Source organism: Haemorhous mexicanus, chromosome 4 (assembly GCF_027477595.1).
Source record: "Haemorhous mexicanus isolate bHaeMex1 chromosome 4, bHaeMex1.pri, whole genome shotgun sequence".
In the NCBI taxonomy this organism is placed as follows: domain Eukaryota; kingdom Metazoa; phylum Chordata; class Aves; order Passeriformes; family Fringillidae; genus Haemorhous; species Haemorhous mexicanus.
The window spans coordinates 16,542,589-16,550,473 of NC_082344.1; positions in this window are offsets into that span (position 1 = coordinate 16,542,589).

Below are 7,885 nucleotides of genomic sequence, written 5' to 3' on the forward strand. Positions count from 1 at the left end.
AGAGTGATGTCAGGACGAGAGGAACGGAGTCCGGAGTCTGCTGAGACCCTTTTTACCTCTCACCCTAACATGAGAGGATGTCGTTTGGAAAGAGGACCCTGAATGCCCAAGCTGAAGCTGTGGGTCTCTCTAGTGCTCTCTGAAGGATGAAGCCTCCTGCTTTAGGTGCGGACTAGTGGACGAAGCTGTACTTCTTTTTCTTCTCCGAGCCTCTCCGGGGAGCGGCAGTGGAGGTGGGAGTGCAGACCTGTTGGTTCTCCCCACCTGAGCTGTTCACTTTTAATAAAGGCATTAAAATGAGAAGTATCTCTTGCTCTGTTTATTTCAGAGAACACATATACTGCTTTTAGGAGGAGATGCCCATCTAATTAGGAATCTTTAAAAGCAAAAATGCCCAACTAAATAACACTTCTGTTAGAGGTGGTTTGTTTGATAAAAAGACAGAACACTGTCCATGAAAATATGGGGATCATTGTTATTATGTCAAATATATCTGATGGGTTTGGGTTGTCATTCTGAGTAAAAAAAGAGTTACCCATTTTTTTTAAAAGGGTTGCAGAGTTTAAAGTTAGGCTGGGAACTGATCGCTGGCCGGGAGAGTTCTTTTGTTGGCTAAATGTTGTAATCACCTGTTGAGTATCGAGTTGTTAACCCTCTATTGTGGAGAATTCTCTTTCAGTACCACCCTTGCCTGCTGCCAAGAGGATGACACCCCACTCCACCCCCCCCCCCCCACCCCCCCGGATGGTGGGAAGGGAGATCTCAGGAGACATGCAAATATGGTCCCAACCCAGACTGCAACGGGACGGGACCCCCACCGAATCCCGGGAAAAAAAAAACCCAAAAGAAACGAGCCAAAACAGAATTGAGAGGTCAAAGTAGTGTTCGAACAGCAGGGGCGAGGTCCGAAGCCGGCAGGGACGCTGAAAACCTCGGTCGCCCCCCGCCCTGGCTACAAAAGAAGTCAGTCAGGGCCAGGACTCCTGGACTGGCACACCAAACTAAACTCGGAGTATATCCCATTGCTTTCGCAAGGACAGGACCTTTAGCTGTGCTCCCTGGAGAGCTGTGCTCCCTAGAGGACAGATCTGCATATTCCTCCTCTGAGTCACTGCGGAAAGTGGCACTAGAGAACCATGGATCTGTCAACCCCCCCACCCTGAGCTAATCACTTTTAATAAAGGCATTAAAAAGGAGAAAGATCCCCTACCCTATTTATTTCATTCGACCCTCCTGTACCTTTTATTCCACAGATATCAGAGGCAGTGAAAATTCAATGGCAAACAACTGAATTGATTATATGATGTGCTTATCAAAAATTGCACTAGTTGTGATCAACCCAGCGCATTTAGGTTTTGCATAAATACATCTCAGAAAATTCCTGTTCAGCGATGTATTCTGGTTTGTTTGGTTTTTTTGTTGTTTGTTTGTTGTTTTTTTCTGAACATAAAAATCTCAAGCAAACCTCCTCAAGTTCATCCATGTTTTTGAAAGGTACTAACCTGAATGTATGTGGCAGGGATGTTGCTGTCCATGTGGAGTTTCCAGAAGGCTGGAATTAGACAAAGTGACCTGTACAGACTTCTGTTTCGCGGATTTCTCCTCCTCTTCTATCATAGTGTACACTTATATTCCCTATTGGCCTCAGAGTGTCTACATCATGTACCCACAGTGTCCAGCCTGGCAGCTGCTTTACTTCCTCAGACTGGTTCTTTTCAAGATGAAAGCCTGACACCTAAGAAGTGCCAAGGGAGGAAATTTTATCTTTCAGCTTTCTCAGATAAGTGTTGGGGATTGAAGAAAGGTCTGTAAAAAGGTAGAATTCATGAGTGGGCAGACTGCTGTTCTAAATGAGGAACTTCATGCTCTTATTTCTGGCTTTGAGAGTTAGTGATACTGCTTGTAATATATTGTGTCTCTCATCCAATGCTCCTGGAAACCACCAAAAAGGCTCTGATTGACTCCAATCATAGTTTGATCAGGCCTTCAACCCGCAAAGATGCCATTGTTTGGTTTTACTGCCATTGTGGTGCTTTGCATAGTGCTGCTCCTGCTCACGCACACATTCGGATACATACATCCACTAACTCCTCACAAGCAGTACTTTATAGGGGCAAGGCATAATCCCTGATGACAGAAATAGGTTACATTTTCCTGGATGTTGACAGACTTTGAGGCTGAATTCCTGGTGATCTATTTTGACTGTTCTGGTAAATGTTTTACGTCTGTCCTCTTAGTAAATGTAAAATAAGTACTTGTCTAGATTCTCTTAAAGCCTTGAGCTTAAAATTGTAGAAGCTTTTTGGATTAGCAGTTGTGGAGACCTGTAAAACTTCAGTAGTTTATCTTCCTGCTATAAAGGCAGATTTAGAAATATTTAAAAATTTAGAAAAAATTTAGAAATATTGCTATTCCCTGATAGTAACAATTCTCAAAAGAAAAAAAAAAAAAAAAAAAAAGATACAGCTGTGAAACTTAAATAGCTGGATTTTTGTGTGTGTGTCATTTTGTTTTTTCAGCTGTTTCAGAGGGGGAAAAAGGAAGTTCACTTGGTCCAAATGACAAATGATGACGTGGAGAGACAGGACATAACCTTGAGTGAAAAAGATCTTTCGGTGTGGAGTGACTTTGGCTTTGTGTGCTAATATCAGCTACATCAGCATGAGACAGATATGTCTACAAGGTGAAAACCTACAGGAGCATAAACACCTTCCTTGAGGAAGCTTCGAAGAGAAAATGAGTGCCAGGTAGCTGTGTCTTGCCAAGACACTGGGCATAGCTTTGCACCATGTTACCTGACATCTTCCAGAGATCCTGTGTTAGCTGCCGGATGAAGAACAATCCTTTCCCCAAACTTCTTAGTCCACAACTGCACTAACACAGCTATAGCTGCTGCCAGGCTCCAAGGTAGCAGGTAGTCATGGGGCTATACATACAAGCAAGGCATCTCTTTCTTAGTGCCTTTGAGCTAGCCTGAGGTAGCTCAGCACTGCACAGCACAGGCATTATGTAAAATGGCCCTTAGAGTATTGAGGATCATGCTTTAGGATTTGTCTGCCTGTGATCCATATTATGTTTGTAAGCACTTGGGAAAGTTAGTGTTTAATGTAACTGTGCATGGAGAGTCCCAAGTTTCATGACCTCTAAGGCATCAGATATGTTGTGTGTTTCAGGGCAAAACTGAAATAATCCATGTCTTGAAAAACAACTATCTGAAAAATCTGTGCCACTGCCTCCTTATCTATAGACCTGTGGCTTACATCAACTTTTGTCGTCCTGGTGAAGGAGAGTACACCTCTGTTTCATATGTTTCTTCTCTTTTATCTCTTTCCTGCTCCTGACGAGAGAGAGCATGAAGTGAGATACAAACTCTCCTGCCCCTAAATTGGTTACTGATTAACCATATCGATTAGGCAAAAATCCTTGTGAGTCAGGAATTCTTTATCTAGAAAATGAACATGTGAACGGTGAGTATAAACTATGTTCATAAAATAATGTATTTTAATGATTCTTAGTCACTCATTCCGAGTGTCATGTCCATTATAACTGACCCATATAAAAGGAGTCTCCTTTCCAAGGTGTCTCCATAGTCCTGTGCAGAAAATCTCAGTATCTCAGAAGCTGTTTGCTGTAACTGTGTCTCTGTTAATTAGTGTCCTGATTGATTTTGATTGGTTGGGGTTTGGTTTGTTTTTTTTGGCTGAAAGTATTCATTAAATGCACAAGAACTGACCACAGCTCTGAGTGACCTAAAAGAGTACTTCTAAGGAAATAACTGATATAAAATTTCAATAGCCAAACTGAATTTTATTTCTATATCTTTTACTTTAAAGAAAGGAAGAAAGTAGCACTGGGTGGGTGGAGGGGGAGTCACCATTCCACTAACAGCACATGCCACTTACAAGTTCATTAAAGTATATATACTGTTCTTAAGCCTACAAAGCATTTTCCAATGTGCTTGGTTAGTCCAAGTCAGCAAATATCAATAAGCCGGGATCAGCAATTTCATAATCTTTCCAGGTGGTCGTTAGCTTTCTGTCCTTCTTGTGGTCATCTGGAGGAAGGCCTTACATGATTTTGTCAACTGTATCAAGCTTTTTATTATAAGCATTTTAGTCACTTTGTTGCAAAATCCCTTAGCTTTAACACTTCCTCTATTTCATTCTAAGCATCAGTCGTCTTGCTACCTCATCTCTTTACTCCTCTATACTTCTTCTATTTCAATCCTTTATTTGGCTATTCAGTCAGAAAGTTTCAAAACCGTATTTTCGACACAGCAGATACAAGCATTTGCTGATTCCATTGCCAGTTGGAACGAATCACAAAAACATTTTTCACAATCCCTCCCCTTTTTCTTTATGTTATTTATTGGTGTCTTTGCTTCAAATCAAGCTAATACTTTTTGGGTCACAGTTCTATTTGGTTCTTCTTTGGCCTTGACTATCATAAGGGAGTGAGTTTTTTTCTCACGTGGTTGTTATTTTAGGGTTTATGGGCATTGCTGAAATCTGCATTCCCTGGATCACTGAATGTATTAGCCTAAAAAAAGCATGGAATCATACATGGTATAAACAATAGGCCTAATGCAGAACAAAGCAACATGAACCCCAAGTCTTCCACCAGGCTCCTTCAAACAAATTATTCCACCAATTGTCAGTTAATATGAAATTCCTTTTCTGCACAGGAATATATGCAACTTTTTTAATTTTGTCTGCCAAATTAATAGCCTGTCTGTCTCTCGGAATCTCTGCTGATCAGAGTGACCCTGAGATACATTAGAAAGTCTCTTTTCCTAGCCTGATGGTCAAAGAAGTCAGAACTCTTCAGTTCCCATTCTCAAGGCTGTTTATTGTTTCTTATCTATAAAATTATTTCTCCTGGCCTGCCGAGGTCTGCTCAGCAGGTCAGACAGAGGCACTCTGACCACCTCAGAGGCAGTGTTACCTTTTATACTAAAAACTACATGTAGATTATTTACCATACCTTCCCAATACCTATCACCTATGTTACACAGTGAGTTTCTACTCTAAACCAATCTAAAAATGTCAACATCACCCAGAAGGAGGCTAGGAAGAAGAAGGAAAAAGGACAAGGCACGCCCAAATTCCTCCATCTTGGCATCCCGAGCCCCCATTCTAAAAACCTCAAAATCTATTTTTCACCTCATGACAAACTATTATTCTACTTAAACTCTTTCGACTTGTAATTCTTCATATAAAGGTTGGTAATTGTTTTTCCATGGGTCAAGACCAAAGGCTCAGGGGTCTTGAGCTCTGTGCCAAGGTCTCGGAGCCTCCCGGACAGAGGTTCAAGCCCTCCAGGTCAGCCAGAGGAATTTCCTGGGTTCTGACACCTATCCATTATCATCAGTCTCTAAACAGTACTCAGATGTATTAAATTTTCCACAAAACCCCCCCTTCTTCAGCTAATAAATAATCTAAGGCTAGCCTATTCTGATATACTGCTGCTCTGGTCTGAGTTAGTTGCCTAGCTACAAGCTTCAATGCCTCTGATGTTTAGAAGTAATTTCTACAATGGCCTCTAATCTAATAATTCAGTTAAGCATATAAATAGGGATTCTATAACCCCAGCTGCTGTCCTGAGCCCAGGAGGCAGGATCATAGTAATCTATGATCCATTGGGAAGTCCATTCTTCATTATTCCAAGTCTGTTTTCCTCCTATTTCAGTTCGTTTTCTTATGCTCAGAGTTTCATAAAGAGGTTGTCTTAAATATTCACCTTTGCTCTTCAGTAGCAAAAAGAATGCAGGTTGTATAATTCCAATTGTACAGGTACCTCTCCATCTGTTTGATGGTTCATTATATGCCTTTTTACCACATATCCAAAATAATCCATCTGGAGCTTTCCAATTTTCATTTGTCTGCCCCAGATTTTTCCCAATATCCCTTAAGATCTTTTACCTCCTCAAAGGGATTAGCATGCGTTACCCTTTTCCAGCAAACAGTTCCATTGGTACAATTGATAGACTAATAACCTGTTGGTGGTTTCGGCCACCAGGTCATAAAAGTGGAGTTGGTGGTATATGTAATCTTGCAGGGGGTATGTCCTACATATGTAGTAAAATTGTTTTCTTCCCTAGAAATACAAATTTGGCCTACTACTTCTTAATTCAATATCCACCCCTCAGGTGGATGATTTAGATTTATGTGTAGTTTCAAGGGGCCCATCCTCCCATTCCTAAATTTGTTGCCACCCAGTAACTCTTCTCTCCTATTGTACAGGTTTCAAGTTTTTGTGGGTCATAACATCCTGCATTAATATGTGTGTTTGTTGCAAATGCTAGGGCCATGGTCTGGGACTACTTCACATTTTGGTAGCACTTTAAGCAGGGGTTGGTTATCCCATTCCATGGAAGACTCAACAGTACCATAAGGCCCCACATTTTTATTATCCCTCTGCCTCCTTCACCTACTGGTGTGCTTCCAGCAGCAAGGGGTACCATCTTCTCGGCAGCAAGGATATTCTTCACGGGTTCCGTATGAGCTTTCCCAGATTTCATGCCATTTCTTAAATACTTCCCAATTCTTTGTTTTGACTGGCTTGGATCCCTAAGGGACTCGATATTGTTTGTAGCACTCAATCTTTTTAATATTTGCCTCACTTGATAGTCTCCCACTTAATCTGTATTTCCACAACATCCACCACTCATAAGAGTCTAGTTCTAATGTTCCTTCCTCTATTCTCTTTTTTTTTTTTTTTTTAATATATTTGGTTAAAATCTGTTCAGTGTGTTTCCACTCTGGACACAACCCACTTGGAGGATAAACCCTGCAAGAATGACAGTACCATCTCTCCTTACAATAGTTGCATTCAGTGCTTACAAAGGGATAGCAATTATAATTTTTTTCAATACAGGTTATTTTATCTCCCAGCATCTGATTTTTGTGTTATTTTCACCTTCAGTTCTCCTGGCTGAGAGGTAATTTTTCAGTCTGCTTCCTTTGTTGTTATAGGTCTTTTTAGTTGGGAGATGTGTATCCACCCTTTCTCTGCTGTCCGGATTGCCATATTTGTGGTCAAGAGCACAAGGAAAGGTCCATCCCAGTAGGGAGTCAAGCTACCTTCTCTCCAAGTACTGATCAATACTTGATCACCTGGTTGTATTTTATGAATTGCAAATCCAGGAGAGGAGTTTGGTTCATTATTCCTTTCTTCTGAAGTTCTTGAACATTTTTTTTTTCCCCAAAATCATGACATACCCTTGGATCGACATATTGTCTGCTATAGGATTTCCCACCATCATCTCTTGAGAATATGGCATCCCATATAATATCTCATAAGGGGAGATCCCATGCTCTTAGTTCAGCATTGTTCAAATATTTAACAACGCCAATGGTAAGCACTTAATCCAAGACAGTTTTGTTTCAATTATTACTTTTGCTAGCTGATGCTTTAGGGTTTTGTTCATTCTTTCTACTCTCCCTGAACTCTGAGGGTGCCAAGGGGTATGATATTCCCAAGAGATCCCTAGAGCTTTCATTACTTCTTTTAACACTTTCGAGGTAAAGTGGGAACCCTGATCCGAATCAATCACTGTAATCATCCCAAATAATGTAATTATTTCTTCTAAAATAATCTTTGCAACAAAATATGCTGTTACTCATGCCACAGGGTAGGCTTCTACCTGATGAGTTAATTGGTCTACTATTACTAACAAATACTTATATCTTCCCATTTTCGGTAGCTTGGTAAAATCCACCGGTATATTTTCAAAAAATCTATGTGCAGTTTTTCTCCCTCCTCTGGGGTGTGTCTAGATGTCTTCTTGTTAATTTTCTGGCAAATAATGCATCGTTGTGTCTCCTGTTTTGCTTATCAAATATTCCCATACACCCCAAAAACTTAAAAAAGTGTTTGCTGTCCT